This window comes from Neopsephotus bourkii, unplaced genomic scaffold, assembly GCF_033783945.1.
Source record: "Neopsephotus bourkii isolate Nb327-2 ecotype Australia unplaced genomic scaffold, CSIRO-AGI_Nbou_v1 NB_272, whole genome shotgun sequence".
NCBI classification, from domain to species: Eukaryota; Metazoa; Chordata; class Aves; order Psittaciformes; family Psittacidae; genus Neopsephotus; species Neopsephotus bourkii.
The window spans coordinates 6,780,860-6,805,265 of NW_026900781.1; the positions used below are offsets into that span (position 1 = coordinate 6,780,860).

Consider the following 24,406-nt stretch of genomic DNA (forward strand, 5'->3'; position numbering starts at 1 on the left):
GGCTTCTCCATGGCCTGGAAGGAAAGACAAGGGAGGAAGCTCTGTCCGATGAAGAGCATCCCCTTCACTGGGTCTTTGCCTCTATCACTGAAGTGACTGAGAAGGACATCTGGCTCTTTGGTCATCATCCCTGACTGCAGAGAGCCACAAGTGATGAGAAGCCTGAGGTTTGCCACCTGCCAAAGGAGTCACACAGCTGCAGGAAATGCTGGAGTGCCTTTCTGGATGGCCCAGCAGGTCAGGTTTTGTCTCCTTCCTTATTCACACAGCTTTTGATATATAAAAAAATTTGAACTAGCACCATACAGTGGCTGTCATGACCCCAGCCTCCTCTAAGCTTTGCTGATATCTGCTTGTATTTCTTCTAGGAGTTTCTCCTCCCAGGAATAGAGCCACAGATCAGGACGCAGTCATCACAAATACATAAAGACCTTGGTTCCCCCTAAGCCTTGACTACACTCCTCTGTGCTGATACCTTGCACACTAAGCATGTCTTTCTAGAGCATCACCTCCATGGTATGGCTTGGAGATTTCAGGCCTTGATAAAACACTTCTGGAGGCATTTTTTAATGGCTGGAAAGTAGGTGTGAGGTGGAGGATATGCTGTTAGAGCAACACCGGAACACTCTCAGCACTTTGGAAGGTCATCTTTCCTGCACCAGACTATCTAGGCTATCATAAGTGCCCGCATGAGGAAGATGCCAAAAATCAGAGGCTGCAAATAACCCCACTGTCCCCATGGTAAAGGACATGTGCTGGGACAGCTCATCATAAAATTTACAAATGATTTCTCCATTTTCTTCTCCCCATCCTCCTTCATTTCCTACATTCTCCTTCATCTTCCTTCTATTAGCACCTCTATGAAATGGATTTTTTCCCAACATTTCAGATGTAGAAATCACAAAAGATTGCTCATGAATCATTCAATTCCCCATAATACCTGGAAACTATGGTATAGTGGTAAAGTTGGGAAGAGAATCCTGACATTTGGACTTTGTGTCTCTTACCTTAAACATACAAGAAAAAAAATATATAATCATAGAATCATAGAATAGTTAGGGTTGGAAAGGACCTTAAGATCATCTACTTCCAACCACCCTGCCATGGGCAGGGACACCTCACACTAAACCATGTCACCAAAGGCTTCGTCCAACCTGGCCTTGAACACTGCCAGGGATGGAGCATTCACCTCCCTGGGCAACCTATTCCAGTGCCTCACCACCCTAACAGTAAAGAACTTCTTCCTTATAACCAATCTAAACTTCCCCTGTTCAAGTTTTAATCCATTTTTTAATCCATTACCCCTTGTCCTATCACTACAGACCCTAATGAAGTGTCCCTCCCCAGTATTCCTATATGCCCCCTTCAGATACTGGAAAGCTGCTATGAGGTCTCCACACAGCCTTCTCTTCTCCAGGCTGAACTTTCTCAGCCTGTCTTCATATAGGAGGTGCTCCAGTCCCCTGATCATCCTCATTGCCCTCCTCTGGACTTGTTCCAACAGTTCCATGTCCTTCTTATGTTGAGGACACCAGAACTGCACACAGTACTCCAGGTGAGGTCTCACAAGAGCAGAGCAGAGGGGCAGGATCACCTCCTTCAACCTGATGGTCATGCTCCTTTTGATGCGGCCCAGGATACGGTTGGCTTTCTGGGCTGCAAGCGCACACTGAAGCCAGCTCATGTTAAGTCTCTCATCAACCAACACCCCCAAGTCCTTCTCCGCAGGGCTGCTCTGAATCTCTTCTCTGCCCAGCCTGTAGCTATGCCTGGGATTGTCCTGACCCAGGTCTCCTTATTTAAAACAGCAGAGACATAACAAATATTAGAAACCCAATTCTCTACCTCACAGCTGTACAAAAATGGGCTCATGTGTTACTGGTCTAGAATGGCCAATGTAAAATGATGGAAACATAAACAGCTAGTACGTAGTAAGATGTTACAAGCTTATATTTGCAATGAAAGTACACAAATTCAAGAGGAAAATGGACTCATGCAGCCTGAAGCCAGAAAAATCCAGCAAGCAATGGATTGCTTTTTAGGCCTTCAACATCAATAGGACTATTCATGCCCTTACATGTTACATGTGTATTTTAGCACCCGGCTGAATTAGAGCCTCAGACAGCAAACCTAGAGACTGCTACTTGTTTTCAGCCCGCACAAAAGACAACCCAGTGTGATAACTTCACTGATTACCCTAGTTTATAATCTCCTTAATATCAAAAGTTCCACAAAGATACATTTTGTTCCCTAGAGCTCCTCAGAAATCAGCTAAACATATGGACTGCTTGCTTACACCTACTACAGAAGGCTGAGTATTGAGGATTTATATATTTTAGTCTATGTGGTGTAAATATGTATAAATTTATATTGTGTTAATTTATGGCATACACTACAGAAGGTTTTGCGTGAGCTACATTGCATTTCTTCCCACGTTTCTGCTGAAATATTCATCTTCGGGTCTTTTTCTCCATGTTTTCCTTAGTCTCGCCACAGATGTTTGGGCAGCTTGCGTTAGAAGGGAATGTGCCTTAGAAGTACATTTAGGAATTTAGGTGATGAGAATACCAAACTCAACTGTGTGGCTACAGCCTGACAGGATTAACAGGCTTGGTGAACACTCACCAGTGTCTTGGACCTGCTTTCCGATAACACAGCAAGCATCACAAAGTAGCTTGTAAATTAGCACTACCAAGACAGACACCCAGCGTATAGAAAACTTGTCTCCAGGATTGCCAAACAAGTGCCTGACAAACATTGCATTCACACACAAAACACAGATACATAAAGCTGCCTTGCCAAAAGAAGGACTGATTCTCGCAAGAACAGGCACCTGTGTAACAACAAACTGCACTGAGCATTACCACAAGCAGTCCCTCCCATCTGCCTGCAAGCAGCTTTCAAGAATGAAAATGTATTAACGTGGCCCAATCACTTTGAAATCAGTAGGACTCTTGCTGTTGGCTCAACAAGAGCAAGGTCAAGCCACTGGGCCAAAACATAGACCTTATCTCCCCCTGAGCTCTTATCACAATTCTATCAACGCAGTCTTTGTGTACAAGGACTGGAAGTTACCCAGAAGCCCCAGTGCCAGATTGTGGCAATATTAAGAGCCTGCTGCCCGCCATAACATCCAGCAAGAGATATGAAGACATACAGAAAACTTAATTAAAGCCTGACCTAATCAACAAGATTGGGGCTCACCACATTGTTTTTTGCTTACATTCCAGTTGTGCATCAACATGTTGCATGTCACTGACTTACTGCAATATGAAAATGCACAACTACATAAATAGTAGCAGAGGGAGTTACCTAAATAAATAAATCATGTATAGCTAAATAAATCTTTCAGATATTACTGAGTCCCAAATGTAACACAGAATACTAACTGACAGAGAGGAATGAGTAAGAGGATGTGTCTGCAAATATTTTCTCACACACAGCTGTGAATTACTTTGAAAATTTGACCCTTTTCCCCATTCACTATCCAAAAGTATTTCTGTTATGTGTTTATGGCAACATACCAGGAGATTTGGGTTCAAAGTCCAGGACTGCTTCAGATTCTCTATCTAATTCTGAGAAAGCCACTTAGGCATTTGAGGCCCTCTGGGAAAGACAGTTATGGACAGTTTTCTCTGGTTCTCTTTGCTTTTCTTGTCTATCTAGGATCAGAGACAGATTTTTAAAGGTATTCTGATAGCTAAAGCCACAACCAGTGCTCCTGACAATCCCATCAGTCACTTCAGCTTGCACTTGAGAATGACAGCAAATATCTCTTACCCCCAGGTGCCTCCAGGTCCTCATCAGGTCTGGGATGGTGAGTGCCCATCAGTGTGTACATTGCCTAATACAAGGGTGGCAATATTTCACAGGGTAATGTTAGAAAAACAAAACATACAGTGGTAAGGAACCATGGATTTCAGTAGAGTTTGATTTAGTTTTTCTGCATAGCTTTTTCCATAAGTACTGCTACAGCTACACTATACAATAGCAGATGCATCAAAACTGCTGAAAAGGCATTCTTCCATAGAGAAAGTAAATAATTCTAATTTAGCAAGCAAAATTTACAGTAATTCAACAAGGGTGCAGATTACATTGCCCCGCTGCATAGTTGTACAAAGGTTTAAATAGTCCATACATTTTGCTGGTTTTATTTTATAAAACAAGCCAACTAAATCCTCACATGTAAAATAATGCACAATGAAAAAGACAACTCTAGGACTGCTGCCACTCTTCTACCTCACCCCTGTTTGCCCAGTTCTTTCCCAGCCTATTGGCCTGGCCCTTCTTGTCTCACTTGCTGAGAGTATCCCACAGTGGAGTCTGAAGTTGCTCAGTCAAGGGAAAAGTCAGTAGGACTAAGCATGGAAATCAGTACTCCCTGGCCTCACCATGTGGTGCTACCTGACTGGCCCTAAACCTCTCAACATGAAAGAGCTACACAACACTTGGAAGATGCTGTTCAGCCCTCTTTTCCTAGCACAAGAGAGACAGATTCTTAGCTAAGGCCCTGAAACAGTCCTCAAAGACAAAATAAAAAGAAATACTGTTCAGGGTTCCCATGTGGATGACTTTCCCATTCTCCTACTTTCCTCCCCCTTTCTTCATTCTCCTAGGATTTAAATAATGACTGAAGGATTAAAAACAGCATAAGTTAGTAATCATCCTATCATGCCTTAAAGACAACAAAGCTCAATGAGTGCTGATGGTTTGCATACCTCAGTAGGCTGAAATATATTCAGAGAGCATATCAGTGAATTTAGGTAAATGGGGAGAATGGTAAAAAAAAAAATCCCAAAAAGCAAAGTCTGATCTTGGATAATTAACAGCAGAAACAGGGCTAAATTGAAATAAATTATTCAGTGCAAGTACTTCAGACAGCTCTTAAGAATAACACATGGATCTGTGGCACTCTTTAGGGGACTTTGTGCCTATAAACTAATTAATAGATCTGACTTCTCCATATGTAGTTTTTCCATCTGTAACAGATAAAGTATGGATAGGTTTCTTCATGTAACAGGAAAAATTAAAACTAAAGTTATTTTTGTAAGTTGTAGAATATTCTCTAACTTATTCAGAACGCGAATGTGTGAAATACCATGACAGAATGGAAATTGATTTTGTAAAATGTGAGAGTGAACGACCGCGCTCTGAAACATGTGGTGCAAAGTCAGAGACACGGCGCTCTGCTTCCTTCCCCTCCAACTACCACCCAGGCATGTCGCAACACAAACGGCACAGCGCAGCCAAAAGGGCAGCTAATAACCTGCTCCTCACTATGGTGAGGACGCAAGAAGGCCATGTCAAAAGTGTTTGCATTCTAAAGCTGAAAAGTTCCAACTTCCTGCCACTCCACTACACTGTACACCAAGGCTTCACTCAAGCCTTTGCAAACACTACGCAAACAGTTTCAGAGATATACCCATAATTTTATTACCTGATCTCCCATGTTGGTAAAGTGTTTGGACCCTTTGATTTAAGTATCACAGGAGCTTCCAGTCACTTCTTGGGGTAGCCACCATGCTATGTGCATAGGAAAACACTGTACAGATTACTAGGCCAAAGAGAGCTCATGGCATGCATGAGCTTGTTCAGCCTTTCCAACTGGTTAGAAATCTGTTTCAAGCCCAGGATGTGAATGCTGCTAGGACACATCTGAGAAATAGCTCACTTCTGTTTTTACATTTATGACCTCACAATTTACAGAATCAACCTTGACACTTGGATTTCAGAAGTAGCTTCCAAAGTTTTAGTCAAACCAATTTACCTCAGTCAGGGTCACCCGTATACATTAACCAAAGCCCCATCTGTGAGGACCAACAGTCTCCCATGCTTCCCTCCCCCTGCCTGGAGACCTGGCCAGTGTGGGAAGCTGCCATTCCCACAGATGTTAGCATACTTATTTGTAAAGGTTAGTTATTTTTAAAGGTTACTTAGCATAAAGAACATTAGCAGACGGTAACACAGTCTCATGTTTCAATGTTTAAAAATCAAGAGCTGTTGTACCATCGACATTCAGAAAACTTCCAAATCTATGTAGAGGCTCAGAAATATGTTAACAGCTTTTTTACCTGACAAGTTTCCTCCTAAAATGGTTCATGACTCCCATCCACAAATTGTCCAACAGCACTGCCATGCCCAGCCAGTATCTCTGCCAAGAATTAACACCTCTTCCTCATCTCCCCTCTTCTTATCACATATCCATCTTCACACCTCATCACCCAGCAGCTCAAATATCTGGCCACCTCCCCTGGAAAATGCCTTTTACGCAGCATAATTGCCACAACTTGAAGCCTAGCAATGTTCCTGCCCTAGTCTCCAAATTCAGCATTTGCTTGAGCGTGTTGACATCAGATCTCATTATTGCCTTTAAGGAGAGCATCAAGAAGAGTTTCCTTCGCTTCATCCTCTGTTGCTGAATACAGACAAGCCCTAACATCTATCCTTTAATTAGCACGAATAGTGACAAATTTTGGGAGACAACCTGGAGTTTCATCCAACCTGAAGTTAGGCCTAAACCCAAACTAAATACTCCTCAAGAATTTTGGAGGCTATACTTAGATGTGGGGGTTTGGTCTCACTTCCACTTAAGCAGATTCTGCACACAAGATTGAGAAGATGCTTTCTCCTTTTTACCTCATTTTCCCCTTGGACTTCATTCCTTATTGCAGAGCACTCTTCCCAGAATTGCCTTGTTGTCTCATTTGGGCCAGTCAGAAATACAGCACTAAAATGTGAGCACTTAGAAAATCAACCATACACATCCAGATTATTCTTTTGTTTGTGATGGGGTTTGTTTGTGGTTTGTTGTTAGGTTTGGGTTTTTTTGCAGACCTATATGCTTTTTTAACATTGTTAGACTACATCTGCTTCTACCATCTCTTTGTAGTTATGCTCATCTTCCTTTTGTCAATCCCAACAACACTTTTCACTTTAGCAAGCTAAGAATATGGTCTCATATGCAAGAGATCCAAATTTGTGCTAGAAAAGAGCTATGAGAGAATATCAAAAGGAGAACAAGGTAGCACTAGAGCCTGTTGCCCTCTACCATCAGTCCCAAACTATCCAACAGGACGCTACATATGCAGAATTGGCATGGTCTTTCAAAGGGCCCTCCTTTTTCACACTGATTGTATTAAAAAAAATAAAATCGGTTGGCAATTAAGAAATCCTTCCTTTTAATTAAGGAAGCAAGAAAAGCTTCCCTAGCAGTCTCTCTGATCTGTATTTGATATGCCAGTTAAAGAAGTCGGTGCATGCGACTGCTCCTGCAGGTACCAGTGCTCCAGTGAGGGCAACCCAGGGCAAGCAGCAATCCCGTTTTCTCAGCAGTCATCCTGTGTAGGCTGGTCTTACCATGGAGCTGTGGTGCAGCAAGGCAAATGCTGTACAACAAAATAAGCAGCTTTCCCCAGCACCACAGGGATATCTCATCTCCACTACAGCTGTGCAGTTAATAAGTACCTGCTTTGATACTGCTTAGTTTGTTATTTGTAAGTGTGCAGTCAGGTCAGCCAGAATCTACATGAGCAAAGCCCAAGAGCCTCCTGTTTCCAGCCTCAGCTGATACTAACTGGCCACACTCAAAGATGAAAAAAAGGAAAATAAAGAAGAGCTGCTCACTTGGGGCTAAGCTTGTTTCCTATATAGTAGTTTCATAGAGGTGAATCTTCCACTAACCTGGTTGGATGACACAAATTGTACCATGAACAACAGGAGGCTTGTCAGCACTGCACCAGCATACAAATGAACGTAACAGATGGGTAGCATTTAACTCACCTAAAGATAAAATTACGATCTTCAGTCATTGAGAAAGATGATAACTTAACCACAGGATGTATCGCAATTAGCTTCCTCAGCAGCCTACAGAAGCAATATATACAAATTACAAGATAATCTTCCGCAATTTGAAACCATTTAGGATCTTTAGCATTATATACTTGGATCAATTTAAATCTTCAAGGTGCTATCATCTGTCCTTTTTACTCAGAGATAAATAACGCCTCATTTTCTAGTGAAACACAGTAGACGTGTTTTTTGTCTGGCCTTACTGTATCATGTCTTTCAAGTTACATGGTTGAACTATAACGAACTCCACAGGACTGTGGTTGCAAAGCAGAAGCAGCACCGGTCACCTCAATATCTGTATTAGATTGCCCCCAGTGGCAAGAACCGTAAAAGACTTCTGCAAAGGGAAATGAAAATTTTCAATTGAGAATGAGTGCTGGTGGGGAAAAGAAATGCTGCGTGTAGAAATCTTTAAGCTTTCATCCATTTCTAGGAAACTGGAATGGGAGGAGCATTCCTCCCACTCCTGAAGACATCTGCACTGTGGGGATACAGAGAAACTACTGCAGCACAAACAAGGTTTTGGCAAATTAAAGCTTGTCAGAATTATAGCAAGCTTCCTGTTGATCTGGGTCCACTTATACTTACAGTACAATTCTGTGCTTCTTTCTGCTGTTCCCCTTTGGACATATAATACTTAAAAACTAGCTCAAGAATTGAGAGGCTTAATTCTCTGCACAGTGTAGGAGTAGCCAAGATATTTCTTTCTATGGCCTTCTCCTTCATTCTCCTGCCTTGTTTTCGACTTAGCATCTGGCAAAACTGGAAAAACCCTGGGACATAAAAATTCCCTTAACTGTGAGTAAGCCCTCATTATTATGTCTTCTTCTTTTTTTCTTTTTTTTTATAAAATGGCTTGTTTGATTAATGCCTGTTTGCCTGGAAAATTCTCTCCTCTCCTTCACTCTCTCCTACAATTGTTTTGCATTTTAGTGTCTGCTTTGGAAAGGGAAAAAAGCTGGATTCTGGGTTAAATCTTGGCCCCTTCCTGAGATCTGTGGGACTTTTGTTGCTCATTTCCATGGCACCAAGATTTGAGCCTTATTCTTAACAGCTAGAGCCTCCAGCAGTGGCCTACCGCAACACTTTAAGTCTTTGGAGTGAATGACCAAATCCAAAGTTGCTGTTTAAAATACCAGTGATTTTTCAAAAGCCTGTTTAATTCATTAGGCTTTACCCAATCCACTCAGCCTTGTTCTGACAAATCCATAAGCTGTATTCTCTCATGCTTCCTTCCTGTGTAAGTGGCAGCACTTTTAACCTTGCACAGAATAAGAATTTACCCCAAACAAGTTTAAAAAATAAAAATTCTTCCCTATTGAAATCTGAGGCTGCTACTTGCAAATGTGATGATTTTAGAGGGACTGAATCTTTGCATTTAACTCACCTAAAGATAAAATTGACTATTTAAAACCTAAACAGCAGACTAACACTTTTTCACAAGTCAGTCTCATTTGAGATTTTGTACTTGGCTATTATGGGTAGCTGGCTGGACTCACAGCCAGTGGAATTAAACATCTGAGAGATTGTGATTCATGATAGAGTCTAGTTATGAAGCTAATTACACCTCTTGTCATTGTTGACAATGTATGATTAAAGAGACAAAAATCTTGGTTCTGCTAGTTGAATTTCATGGGAGGGTATAGACAGAGAGGGAAAAAAAAGAAATGAAAACAAAAGAAATCAAAACAACATTCTCATTTAAGAAAAGACTACTCAAGTCCAGAAAAACAAGAAGAAAACAGAAAACAGTCACACCTAACAGGAACACTGAAGTTTCCTTAAATGCTGAAGGAGATGATATGCATGTAAAAAAGGTATATGAGGTTATTTTCAATGCACTTTTAAGTAGACACATAAAAGCAAATTTAAACCTCTAGAAAACTAAAATGGAAAAAAACCCCGAAATAAAATCTTGAACATAGCACACAATTCCAGGTTTGCAAGTAAGGCAACACATTCCAGTACATCATGCAGATGCCAAGGCTTCTTTCAGACAAAAGCACATCTTTTCTGAGAATCACAAGTCCTCTTTAGAAGCAAGGGCTGGATTCACTATCCCTTGTGACCTGCAGTCTCCTAGTCCCACAGGTACAACACTTAATATAGAACTGAAATAGTAAGCCTTCAGTATTTTCCATGGAATTGCCTAGCCTGTATGTTCACCCCTTAGTTACTGATTTTAAACTTCTCCTATTACTATGAACATTAACTTAATTTCTCAAGTTACTGTGCCATAAAATCTTGCATGCTTAGAATGGTATGGCTTTTTTCTTTTTTTTTTTTTCCTTTAAAAATCTCAATTACTATAGGAAATATTTACCAAATACCAATTGAATTTTAGATATTTTTTCTGACATTTTAGATGAGGTTTTAATGACAACAGAAGAGTCTAAAGAGTTTAAAGAGTCGGTTGTCTTGTGAAATAGAAATTTTGAAAAAGTCTGAATTTTCTTAAGATCATAAGTTATCACACTCCTGGGAAAACTTCGTGATCTTATTGACAAGAAATTTTGATTGTTCGTGCTTGCAGAGAAAAAAAAAAAGCCAGAAGTCACGAACAATAACCAAATAAAGTTTATAATACACACAAAAAACCCAGATAATTTTAGTAGAGAGAAGAAAGGCTTGTGACTTCGAGTTTTTGATTGGGAAAATGCTACAAAGTAAAGGATGAAGAAGTGTTTACAGAGACTGTAAGTATTTTAGAATACTCCGTGCTGGTCCCAAAGACCCTGCAGGTCATGCTACAAAGCTTACCCAATTGCCCTGACTTGTAGATGTTTAAGGGTCTCTGGCTACAAGTCAGGATAGTGGCACAATTTGCTTTTACCTTTGGTAAAGTACTATATAGTTTTATACAGAGGAGGAATTCTTGTTTTCATTCTTTCTTTAATTTAGCTAAAAGTGACCTGGACCCTCAGCTTGACCTCTAGACACCCTATCAGTGCAAAAGCACTTGGTATAATTTCCTTTATTAGCAATAATTTCTTCTAGCCCACTGCAGATGGACTGTAGAGGTAGGAAGAAGAAGGAGAGTAGATTCCCCTTTCCTCATTTTTTTTTTTTTGTAATCTTGAGACCGCTGTTAAAACCTTGTTTTCCAAAGCCACGGGTGAACCTATAGCTACAAAGATGATGATGAAAATAGCACTTAGAAATGGTATCCATCTCCTGATCAGGTACCTGTCAGCTCAAATAAATTGTACTTGAACTTTTAAATTTAAAAATGTAATTTTACCTAGCCTCCCAGAAAGCACAACAGAATCTGGGAGTCACAAAGTAAAAGGGAAAAATGGTATATTAATGTTCTAACCTCTGTCAATGTTTTAAATCTGGAAACTGCTATTCGTTTAAGCAAGACTGGTAGTTTCAGAGGGAATATAGGTAGACTATACTTAAACTAAATTGTGTATCATTCATATTCTGTTCATTCAGAAATTCAATGTAAATTTTAAACACTTTAGGGAAAAGAACAGAAAAAATACTGAAGTATGCCTACGAGGATGAGGTTTTGGAAGATGGAACTTTATTGCCTGCACACATTTAGCCACTTATTTCATATATGAATGACAGCAAAGCCTGACTGGTTAGTGCTGGGATCAAACTTCTGATGAGTATTTAAAGTATGATAGAAGATAGTTCCATATTTTTTTTCTAGGAATAATCTTACATCCTAACCATAGAAATGTGAACTGCCCACATACAGGCACACACAGAGCTCTGAAAATGCCATTCCCTTTCATGGTTGTAAACCAAAGCAACAAATCATTTCAGCAAGATCATTTTCTGCTTTCTGCTTATTCCTACAAATAAAGAAAGGCATGGGCCTATCCCATCTTCAAACAACAGAAAATCATTTGGGGATTTAACAATAATTTAATTTGTATTAACCATGGTACAACATAAACATTTTCTTCAAAGCTGAAGCACAAAGAGCTTATGCACATTTTCCATGTGTGGGTTTTTTTGTGTCTGTGAGCTGCTGAGACTGTTTTCATTAAAACAAAGAAGAAAAACCCACTTCCTGCATGAATCAGTTTCATATTTAAACTGCAGGATTCCTCATTTAATGGTTTACTTGTTGATTGAATTAATATGCATGTTTAGCAAAGGTGGACCAACAAGAAAAAACAGAGCAAGAGGACATGGAATACCATTACACAACAGAAACAGGGAAAAGTGAGACTCGGCGTAGCACCAGAGCAAACAGATATGACACGAGAACTTGTACACTTTTCTCCTCATATTTCCATCAATATTAATTTGCAACATGCTTCCATGCCCTGTGAAGTAAACAAAGCTTTGAGGCAGGACTGTGAGAACAACCTTGCTTAGAACTAATGATGGAGATCAAAGACAAAGTACATGAGTTTCAGCAGTGGTGGCTGATCTTGGTACTGTCAGTGTACCTCATCCAAAAACCTGCCTTGGTGAAGCCAGGTGTTCACTTAAAATGCCCTCACAGTTAATACTGCTGATTTTCTGACAGTGGTGAGCACCCTCTTGGAAAGATGGCAGGATGGGTGGGAAAGTGGGTGGTAAGGCTGGTGCCACAGGACAAGCCACTTGCTGTGTCTGGGTCACTAGGACCAAGCCAGTTCCCATTACGTGACACTGGCAGACCCCTGGGACCCCCAAGAAAGACAGTGGGAGGGTATAGACAGCATATCTGGTACTTGGACCTTGGATTTGGTATCCCTATGTGTAAGGCTGAAGGGCTGAATGGCAGCTCTAGGCTTCATTTCATCACAGTATCACAGTATCACAGTATGTTAGAGATTGGAAGGGACCTCAAAAGATCATCTAGTCCAATCCCCCTGCCGGAGCAGGAACACCTAGATAAGGTTACACAGGAACGTGTCCAGGCGGGTCTTGAATGTCTCCAAAGAAGGAGATTCCACAACCTCCCTGGGCAGCCCCAAAGCTATTAATGAGCTCCGCATGACAAAACCTCACTTATAGGTGTCCAAGGTTTCCTGAACACCCAGGAGGTTAAGGCACTTTTGAAAATGAGGCTGCAGTCTTTCAGTAGATAAATCTTTTTCTCTGCCTTAGGTGTGGGCTTGGTACAATTGTTTCCTCTGAATGCTTCTCCCATTGCAATAGAAATCACCCTACTGACTCAAGTTTAATAGGATTTGAACTCACTGCTGGTTTCTGCCAAGAAAGAAGAATCTTTTAGCTTTCTGTGCACAGGAAGAGAGATGTTAAAATTAGCCACGAGCAGTATATTGCTCCCTGAATACAAGAGAAAGGTACTGCAGCTTGCTGCACAAATGAAATTAGTTAAAACCATTGAATCTACAAGTCACAGATTTAAACAAAGTGTTCTCTGGTTTGCCAAGGCAACAGCCGTGCACATAAGCATCACACAAATAACAAAATGTGTGCATTTGGGTTTTGCTCGATCAAACGAGAACCACTGCAGGGTCACAGCAGATAGCACTGTTACTTATTTCAGCATCTTACAACCAGCGTTGAGATGCTTTTTAAGCTGTGAGGCACAGAGCTCAGAGAAACCCAGATGACTTTTTCGTGCCTTTTATTGCTTCTGCTGGTACAGTAGCCATTTCTGCTGTTAGTACCTCATTTAATCCCTGTAACATTTCCAAGGCCAGCGAAGGAACCAAAGGTTTTCCACCAATTCAGATTTTACCTTGTTTCCTGCAGCACGGTAGCTCTAGAAATTGTAAAATGATGAGCGGGTAGAGAAGAAAACACTCCCAAGGCTCCTGCTCAGTTGGATCCTGTTCAAACTGTGAGACATGACTGCAGACCCAGACCCTCCTACATCCCAAATAGGCTTTTTCTGCTTCCCATTCCTAGGCCAGCAGAGGGACCTGAGTGAGCACCCAAGTTTTTTACCATGGCTGGGCACTGGGGACAAACTCCATGACACTGGGGTGGTGTGGCGGGTGTGTGTGGAGGTGAGGTTCACTCCTATCTCTGCATGCTGGTTCAACTCACTAACCTGCAGGAGAATGAGCCCAGCTAAGGAGAAGAGGTTGGAAAGGTGGTGAAGGCTGGAGCTCGGAAAGGAGGCATGGTGCAGCCAGGGTGGAGGTACTGCAAAGGGAAGGCAAGGAGTGGGGACTTGCCATTGTAGAGAGCGCATGCCAACATACACAAAACTGTAGCACTGGTGTGGGCAGAGTCCTAGGATTTCTCTTTCAAACAGAAAACAGTACATATTTTTTAAATGCAAAATTATTTAGAACCGTGAGTAGAAGCAGAATTTATCTGGACTGATACATGTTTTTTGCCTTCTTTACAGAAAAATAGCTCTGTGAGCAGCAGATCTTATGAGCACTTGCATCTCAGTGTTTCCTTCCACCACTGACCCTCTGATACCTGGTAGGCTCCATGTTCTGGATCCTGCAGCATGGAGACCTTCTCACTTCTACTCGGCCACCTGCTTTTGAGAACTTCCCAGACACTTCATAAATCCCAAGCCACTGTCAAATTTGGTTGGAACAGACCATGAGTTCAAGAAAGACTGGTCACATCATGTGGAAAGAGAGATTAATAATTAATACAGTCTGTCCTAATGCATAACGACTTTTCATTAAGAAGACAGGCTAAATTTTGCTCCTGATTATATAGCTGTGAGCCCAGAATTACTCTGATTCACCAGCTGACTTCAGTAATAGTGGAGGATAATCCTAACTACCTAACTGGACTGATGTTTATACACCACCTAACTATTGCAGTTATTTACTTATCAGGTAAGAGTGCATGTTTATGAGAAATAATGGGGGCAGCAATATTAAATCTTCCAACAACTCCCCACTTGTGCTTGGCAAATTAAACACCTGAAAAAGGAGGTTAGAATTCAGAGTACTGTTGGCATATTTTAATTTTCCCTTTTTAGTAGCACATAAGAAATAAGTATACTTACACACATTCTGGAAAACCCTGTACTCTGCTGCCTAAGGTGCATTATTTTCAGAGGACATTGCGAATTCAAACATCACAAAATAAAGCAAAATGAGCTTCCTTTGTTACTGACTACTGCTACATTACAATAAAATAATTATAAATCTGAGTTCATTTTTTTTCCTATCATTGTTTTCTGCCTACTTTTGTATTCTATTGGATTAGAACAGATTAATTTGGTTTAGTTTTCTTTCTAGCCACTTTTCATGCCTGGCTCAGTAACAAGGCTCCATTTTTTAGAAAGAACAAAGTCTCAACATCTTCCATAAATTTTCCATTCATGCTACAGTTGCTTAAAAGAAAAAAAAACCCTTAACTTTAATATTTGGATTTCAACTAGCTGGCAAAACAAATTTCTCAGTATGTGACAACACTTCTTCAAATAGCTGTCTTCAGCCCATTTTTTAACACTTTATACCACTCCATTGCTTCAAGCCCCAGATCATTTATTCTAGCTAACTACTCGAATTCTTGCTCTTACCCCATCATTGACTGCTCTGACAAGAAAACCTCTGTTGTTTCCAATGAAGGAACAAGATGTAGCTTCATGTTCAAGGAAAACAAAACAAAAAAAGCACCTTACTGGCCTCTCCTCAGTGGCTGCTGTTTAGACAAAACCTCCTCTTGCCCCGAAAGCCAACTTTCTGTTCAGGACAGCATTAACATCTCCTGGGGAAAGCAGGGAAGTCAGCCCTAGATATGCAGCTCCTCCTAATTTTGTACTGGGGAACTTGTGCTGTTGTTCCTCTAGCAGCTACCCTAGCAAGACTGGGCTTAGCTGCTGGGGCAAACCAGCACCCTCTTTTTGTTTGACCTAAGGGTTCCTATGTAAACAAAAATCCCCTGGCAGGCCACCCACCTTCTATCCTTAATCAAGTAGATTGCTGGCCCTTCATTTCACCAGCTGGAAGCCAGCACCTAAGTCACAGAGGCTTCCTCCCCAATATGTCCCAGCCTGTATTGTTCCAGTCCTGGGCTGTAGTGGGCATGACAGAAGCGGGAAATGCCTAAAGCTCTGGGCTTAAGAAAAACAGGGACCAGTGCCCTTCCATGTAAACTCAGGCAACCCACCTACCCTATCTCCTAGCTGCAGACTAGAGAAAAGACAACTGCTGTTTCCTGCTGTTTCAATCACAAATTCTGGCAGTGATCAGCATGTGTTTGCACAAGACCTGGCACAATGGGGCCACACTATTGTTTGGAATCTTCTCGTCTTACCTTTGTACAAACGACCACTAAAAACAAACATATTCTTGGATGGGGTTTTGAGCAACCTGGTCTGGTGTCCCTGCCAATGGTATTGGGCTTGGAACTAGATGATTTTTAGGGTCCCTTTCAATCCAAACCGTTCTATGGTTCTTATGCTGGGTCTCTTTAAAACCTATGCACTGAATGCAAGTGTTCTGCAGTAGATCAAGCTTTATTTTCTGAAGCACACAGTACTGCGCTTTTACCCATAGTAACTGACATTTGCAGTAGCTTAGTTTCAATGGAGATCACTCCACTTCCTTCCTAATTAACAACAAAGAGTCATCTTGGATGACAGATTTTTGCTGATAACTTAATTGATCATACTGATAGAGATTTGGGGAAATACTATTCTAGCATAGCAACACAAATCAAATCAGACAAGCAGACCCAGAGAAAGTTGAGTGACTTTCCCAGAAACATGGTTTTACAATATTCAAGGGTTGTGAATGTCATTTTAACACAGGGCAAGGAAAGACAAATGTAAGAATAATACAGTAAGTCTAGAAAACTCAACAGCCAGGTCCTGTTGCCATTCCTTAAACTCATTAACCCCTTTCCCTGTAAAAAGTAACACTAAAAACTTCTCATCCTCTAGGCCAGTAATGGCAGAAATTCCCTGGCATTTTGTTCATGGATCACTGTTAGCTTTCTGAATACACTCTGGGCTACCACACTGCCTTGCATCACTCACCAACCTTCTAAGGCAGCATAGCTTTGCACACCATTAGAGTGTAGCTGAGAATCACTATTCTGGATAACGTGACTTCAACAAATCTCAAGTGGTCTAACAGCAGAGCTGCCTACATCCAAGGTCAAGTTGTTCTGCTGGCCACAATTTTGCATTTGATTTCTAAAGCTGGGGCAAGTGGAATGGTGACCAACCCAGTACCTGTTCACTTAGAGGTCACTTACTTAAACATCAAACCACTAACTTCTGCTGTAACTCCTGGGATTTGCCTCATCAGTTCAATCCAGAGCGCCCTGCTTTGGTAGCGGCAGCCTTGAGGAAAGCATTGAGCCCTATCCTAAGCCTTTTCCTGGAGTCAGATTGCACAGTAACCAGGAATTCCTGGCACTGTGGCACAGTAAACAGTTCTCCCATGTCCAGGATATAACACCAGAACAGATGATAATAAATAAGCCACTTCAACAGGGCTGTGAAAAATGATCCGTGACATATCTGTAGTGAAGCAAATGTCATCTCAGTACAGGCTTGTCTGGATGCCTACAGGAGAGCACACCAACCGTCTGGCTCAAATTCGCAGCCTACTACTAGTACGGTGCTGTGAGCATATTGGTGACTGACTAATTCTGCACAGCGGTTCTCTACCTACTGAGCATTCTTTCAAGCTATTAGCGTCACAGCGTATCAAACGGTCTGTCACAAACCTGTTTATCACCCATTTCTCAAGTTCAGGCAGGTATCCAGCAGCAACTATTCAGTATGGATATATGCACATGTGTTAGCTCTCTGGTAGGCTGGACCACTGTATCTAATTCAGGGCAGAATTACAGCCCTTGTGTATTTTGAGATCACTACAGGCACGTGGGATTAGAAGCGAAGCTCCTCATATTAAAAAGCCTCTCTTCATGTTCGCTTGAAGAGCTAGTCACAGAAGCTAACTTCAGCCTGTTGAGAGAGTATTTCTTTCCACAGGCAGTGGAGAAGTGACTCCAATGGAGAATAAGGTGATCCAGAACAGAAGCCTAATTTTACCGCTCTGGTGGCCCACTCTCTATTCACTGCTGTCTAGGGAGCCTTTGCAAATACCCCCTCCTTTTACGCTGCCAGCTCCTACAACTATATTATGAATCTCATAGTATTTGATGTTTCTCTTAAAGGCCTCTTTTCTGGAGTAATCTAGTTTTATAGAGGAGGAGAGGGGAGGGGAGAGGATGTCAAAAGGCAAAATAAAAGTAAACAAGTTGATTTTTTTAAAGACAAACTCATGACATTTCAGGGCTTGACACTAGCAATTCTCAACTCTGTCTTACTGCAACTGTCTAAGATGCCTTTTGAAATTTGCACAAGGAATACCTACATTTGCCTCGTGTCTTGTTCCAAGGGGGTTTTGTAGTATGCTCAATGTTTGGTTTCTCAAATTCCCACATATATTAGAATTCCATTCTATCTGTCATTTAAAGACAACATTAGCTTTTTATGGTAGATTGGAGAAAACCTTGCTTCAATATCTGCATACCTAAGACTTGTAGTAAGTTTTCCTAAAACAACCTGAGCATTGCTTATGATAAACAGACACACTTGCTTTAAGTAAAAAGGATTTCCAAAAGGCGTATTATAAAAATCTGATAATTCTCAGGAAAATATTGAATGAAACGACCATTTCAGAAATCACTTCAAAATCTTTAAAGTCATGTCTAAAAGTCTCGATGTTGTTCAGGGCAAAAAAGCAGTCTCAAGTACATGCTGCCGTTTTTAGCTGATAACTTACCCAGCACTAAGGCAATATTTTAGGTCAGTTTCTATTCTCCCACACCTGGATAATTTTCATGGAATTCCTCCTGTATTCTGGTTAGGACCATGTGATGAAAATAGGGCAGCTGTTCAACATTTTAGAATAATCCACTTTTCCAAAGGAGCTGACGACTCAATACAGTTTACCTTAAAAACATCAAATTTGAGGTGATCAGGATTTTGTTTTATTTCAGTGTTAGAGCTCTTTAAACTCCCCCAGACTGTGTTTTTGGAAGTTAGAGCACATAATTAGTTAACCTTCACATTCTCTGATAAGAATGAATTTAGTTCTTGGAAGAAACTTCACAAGGGGATCTCCCATTCTACACACTGGCATTCAACCAGTAGCAATGACTTGCACAACATCCGGACAGGTCTCCAGCTCGTGAACTGCAGATAAGGAATCAGGACTCCAGAGAATGCTGCATCTTGCCCAGGCAGGTAAGCCTTAGACTCAGCTACAATCACCTCTTTGTTTGATAGAGCTTCAGGTTACAACATTGAGAGTTTTCTAATTTTAGGTATCATTAGAGGAAGGGAACAAAGGGATAATCAGTGCATACAGGAAGGAGTCCATGACCTGTTTTCCTGACCCTAACAGCTATGCATCTTAACTGTCGTACAGCAAATGGCCACAAGATATGGAAAACAGGACATAGAGGAGATGAGAAGAGGATTTAATAGAAGATCTCTCTTCTGCACTGTATTCTTCACATATAACTTCCCTAGTATTTTCAGAAATTAAAGAAAATATCCATTTTTTTTAACATCCTATGTGGACCACACACAGAAGTCTATTCTGTATATTCATTATACATTCAGTCTACATTTTCTTATATAAAGCTATTCAACTTTCTCTTAGCCCCAGCCTCTGGTCCATACTAAACACAATCTTCTGTTATTTGACATTAAAATCTGAAGATGATTAGCAGAGCATTGATGTAATCAACTTTTAGCTATTCAGTATGTATACAGAGACATTTTGTTTTCTGTTCCTCTTTCTAGACTTATTGTTATGGTGAATAGCATTCTTTATTTACCCTTGAAAGGAGGATGAAGGGTCTCCCTAAGGGAAGAAAGAACTTCCTAATACAAAAATAGAGTACTAGAGAATACAGGCCTGGCCTGTTTATAAAGAGATAGACATGACATGTAAGAAACAATGGGAAAATGCTTTTCTCCTTGGTAAATTAAGGACACACACAGCAGACTCTACTACTCTATTTCAAGGAGAAAACAGAGGAAGCTTATACCTCCAGTCAAGTCTCCAAACATATTCTTTGATCTTATTGTACTACCTGAATCCTGCTATACCCTACTTGACACATGACATAGCTTCCTTAAGCACAGGTGCATGCATTTATACATACTCAGCAGCAAGACCTTCATGACTGTCATGTAATTAGTTTATCCATATCCCACAACTTAAATTGGTGCTCCTCATACCACTGGTTAATATATAGATCTGACACACAAATACAAGAGAAAGATGGGAAATCATTTGTAAATACTTGGTCTACTTATCCACAGTGAGCTCTGGGCTGTAGGACTACCTTTATCCAAGCTAAAGATGCCAGAAAAGTTAGAGTATGTAATACCATGTCAGACAGCCCTACATGGTAGCTCCAAGTATGTGGGAACATGAGTTTCAAGACAAGGCTATAATCCCAGTGGGGAAGTCCACCAAATGATCAGAGTCACTTAAGCAGCTGGCTGCAAGGGTGGGATTTGGTTCAAGATTAAGGTTTCAGGCACATAAAATGTAGTAAGTGCCTGAATTCCTATTACAGTCAAAGAAGACCTACACGATATAGTCAATGAAGCTTATAGAACCATTCTGCTGACAGCTGAGAGGTGCCTTCTCCAAGGCGGGCTAAATCACTTGGTCCCATAAACTGTGATGACTGAACTTTCACAGACTACAATGGGAACATGTCTTTGGTTCTATGAATTTATATGTAGGCATCTACAGTTACACTAGGTCTCTACAAACCTCATTCAGGTGGTTTAATCCAGGGCTGAACTCCATTCCAAATGGTAGGAGGAACCCTGCATGGAAGATGACTTGCAGAACCAAAGGCTGTGTTAGGATTATGAGACTTAATGTTTGGATGTGCAGACTGAACAAAACCTGTGGGCTCACCAATGAACCACACAATGCAGATGTTGGCTGCACTACTCCAAGAGATACAAATGTCAGAAGCTGCTTGCTGTTATATCAGACCTTCCAGAAGACTCTAGTAAGAAGCACTCACATGAGTGACTTTATATTCAGCAGAGTTCTGCAACATTTCCTTAGTTGCTGTGTTCAGCCATGTTGACTTAAAGATGACAGTCTGGTGAGGAAAAGGACCAAGAGTCACATGGATCCCTTCAGGTGCATGTGGTTGTGGGATGTGACACTTGTTACTCAGGTCCAGTGAACCACGGGAGGCAGCCTCAAGGACAACATCCCTTTTACCTTCATACATACCCTTTTACAACAATACACCTCAAAATGGTATCTTCTGAAACAGGGCTTGGCAGCAGAGCAGCACAACAGTGCTTATGGGCCTGTGAACACATCAGCTCTATACTAGACCTCCTGCTCTGTGACAGTAGCAGTGGTCGTGAGTGGAGGTTCCTCACAGTTGCAAATTATAGCATAGTGCTACCCACAGCTGCAATCCCACTGAAGCACAAGGATCAGTGTCTAAAGCTTCAGTTCTCAGACCAACCCATGGATAACTAGAACTAGAAACATACAGAAAAAGAGCAGGTGTATTTGAATTAAGTGGCTCCTCCCATTCCTTTCCTTGCCAATCCCCTTCTTACCCAAGAACACATCATCAGTCTGATAATTACAACACCCACATCCCTATTAACGTCAGAAAAAAAGCAAGGTAGATGCCCTTTATGTGCCCTTCTCAAGTCCTCTGCACATTTCTTGCTGCTTCCCTTACCCGTAACATGCCAGAGTCAACCTATTTCCTCATCTGATGACCCCATGACAGCTCCCGCAGACAGTGTCTGCAAAAGCGTTTTCCCCGCACCACAGCGGAACCAGCCTGCAACAGTTCTATTCATAGTTCAAGAGAGAAAAATCTTCTCAGGATTGGAGGCTCCTAGGTGAGCAGCTACAATAACTGTTCCAAACGTTTCCCTTGTACTATATGATCAGTGAGAATGCATGTTTTCATTTGCATTTCCACCCTTTGGTTTGCTGCATTTGGTAAATACTGGCAAAGTAAATGTTAAGATGTCAGCTCTCTCTTCTAGGAAGTGATTGACAGTCCCTAAGTGCTCTGGGCTTTTTATAACCAATGTGACTGACAGCTTTTAAGTGGAAGCAGTTCATGCAAGTTTCAAATGTTAGTTGTCTGCACGAATAACGTGGAATATTGGCTTTTCTAGTACCTATCTAATGGTATTTCCTCCTGCGTCGGCAGTTGATCTAAACGCTCAGTTGTTGAACAACAAAAAAAAAAAAGTCTGTGTTCTCTGCTCTGCACATTTCTAAAGCTCTCAGTCTAACAAAAGGCAAAGTAAACCAATGCTTGTATTGCATTTCAAAGCAGCGCAGCAAGTAAATCATTTCTCTTCCTATCAGGCTTAACTAAAAGACGATGGTGTCTTGTTTCTACTCAATAGTTTTCAAGCATTTTGCACCAAAAACACTTTAAAAAATCCAACATGGCAGGGGGGTTGGAACTAGGTGATCTTAAGGTCCTTTCCAACCCTAACCATTCTATGATTCTATGATTCTTCCACCAATGCATCCAATCAAAACAGCAACCATGCTACTGAGTCCAGTATACCTCTTGCCTTGCCCCTCTAATAACTAAGGCAAACAGGTACACAAATATTATATATAAAATTTAAGGTAAATACTAGAAAGGTAAATGGTATTTCACAAATGAATGTAACAAAATTAGCATCTTATACAATTCTGCATTTCAAGTCCAAGCATAAGTGAAAGACAAAATAGTATATTAAGCACATGAGCAATTGTTCATTTCAGTGTACCTATTTTACTTTGCAGGAGACAAGTCATTTATGTGCTGTTGGTAAGTACATTTCAACCATGAGATAGTAACTTGTAAAAATGTTGCTGGCCGTTCTTCCCAGCAAAGAGACTGAGGGATCCAATAGCGGTCATTTACTGAAAAAGGTTCCCAGAATCGACCTGAAGTAGTTGAAGAGCAACCTGGTTATCGAAAGTTGCAGAAATACCTGTCATTTGATGTATACTTCTACACTGAAGGACTTTAATTTTGTACTTCTTCCATGCTGTGCTACTCTGGAAATGTTTTCAGTGTGGGCACTTCAGTGTGAATCAATCAAGAAACATCTTGTGCTTTCTGACTAAAGCAAGAGGGTAGAGGCTTTACATAAAGCTGGCCCCTCAAGGAAAAAAAGAAAGCCAATTTCCCCTAGAAAAAAGTCAAAGATCAAGGTCCCTTTGTTCTCGGCCACCATGACAAAAATCAGGTGAAAGTGCACTCCCTCTACTCTTCAATTTTCCAGCCCTGGCTCAGCACCACTAACACATCCTTCAAGAGAAAACGTCCAGGTACTGACTAACAGCAGGGAAGACACAGCCTGAGCCACCAGGCCGTGAGCCAGCAAGACAGACTCAAACTTGGCATCAAAGCAGTGCCTGTCCCTTGTGCCCCTCACAGCCCTGTGATTCAGGTGAGCCATACAGGACATATAGCATGGGAGAGAGAGAACCTTGCTCTTCAGTTCACTAAGAACTGCTCTTTGCTGAGCTGCATGTCAGCCTAGAAACAACCTTGGGTGCTCAAGAAAGAGAAGCTGCAGAGTCAGTGAAAACGGTTGGTGCAGCACTGCTTATATTTCAAAATGCCATCAACATAAAAAGATTACTGAGTAACTGTTAGGATCCAGAGCAGACCTTTCCAAACCTAGAAATAACAAATTCCTTTTAGTGGAAAGCCTCTGGTTTCCTATGAAAAATAAACCAGTTCTGTATTAAGTGATATTACACCTCACTTTCTTGGATGTGGCACAAGATTTTTTTTATAGTTGACTTTTCTTGTTCGGTTACATGACTTCAATGTGTTTGGGTTGGGGTTTTTTTTTCGTAAAGGAATGTAAGTGACCATCATTTGTTAACTGTACAACATAATCTACCTCAGAGAGTAAAACAATTTCCTCTTCTTTTCAGCTTCTCATTTTTCTCAACTTTAATGTGCTTGTGTAAGATTTTCCCCTCTCCAGAGGGCAGGCAATAATCGGGTTATGTTGGTATCTTTATGATACTGACCTTAAGGTTCATTTAATTTTGTCTCCCATCTCCCCCCTCCACCCCTCACTCTTTCTGAAGTCCTTCATGATACATTTTTCACTGTTGAATATCCCTAAAAATAAATAAATAAAAAAAAGAAACTGGACACAGATAAAACATTTTACCTCAGCATTTATCAGTGTGAAAAATACTCAAATCACTGCCCAGAAAATGCAGAACATTACTCTTTAGTATTAACTATGTCCATTTTCTTTCTTTTTATAAAGAACAAATTTCATCTTGAAAGGGGCCAGAATACTAGTTTTGTTTCCTTTAAAGAAAATAAGTGAACTCACTTAATCATACTGAGATAAATACTTTTCCAAGTTTTGGAAATCAGTGCTTTATTAATACTGTATTTAGGTACTATAAACGGTTAAAACATTTTGGATTTCCTCTGAGTAACTGACTTGAAAACAGGCAGCAATAGTGATTAATCTAAGCCACATTATCTCCTGGAAATGTTCCTTTTTATCTATGCCTTTTAAGGCTGCAAACTATAAGCTAAAGAGAGCTAGTGAAAGTTCTACAGAACTACAAGTTGCTTTCTCGATTTTTCAAAACCTCGCACTCCCCACAAACAAGAGACAGGAAAAAGAGGA

The 24,406-nt window shown here is 40.9% G+C and overlaps 2 long non-coding RNA genes across 4 annotated transcripts in view; one reads left to right on the top strand and one right to left on the bottom strand.

Annotated features, from left to right (window-relative positions):
* LOC133208548 (uncharacterized) overlaps nucleotides 1-24,406 on the bottom strand; it is a 76,369-nt gene that overhangs the window by 24,090 nt on the left and 27,873 nt on the right. The window contains exon 1 of one of the 3 annotated variants that reach the window (XR_009724431.1): nucleotides 18,492-19,080. The exons of 1 other annotated variant lie outside the window; for it this stretch is intronic. This is a non-coding gene — a long non-coding RNA (uncharacterized LOC133208548). Of the gene's footprint in view, nucleotides 1-7,779; nucleotides 7,870-18,491; nucleotides 19,081-24,406 lie in introns of those variants that run through there. One more of the 3 variants, XR_009724433.1, reaches the window with a different exon arrangement.
* On the top strand, nucleotides 8,229-14,896 carry LOC133208546 (uncharacterized). The gene is made up of 2 exons (XR_009724429.1): nucleotides 8,229-8,646; nucleotides 14,126-14,896. It is a non-coding gene; the product is annotated as an uncharacterized LOC133208546 (long non-coding RNA).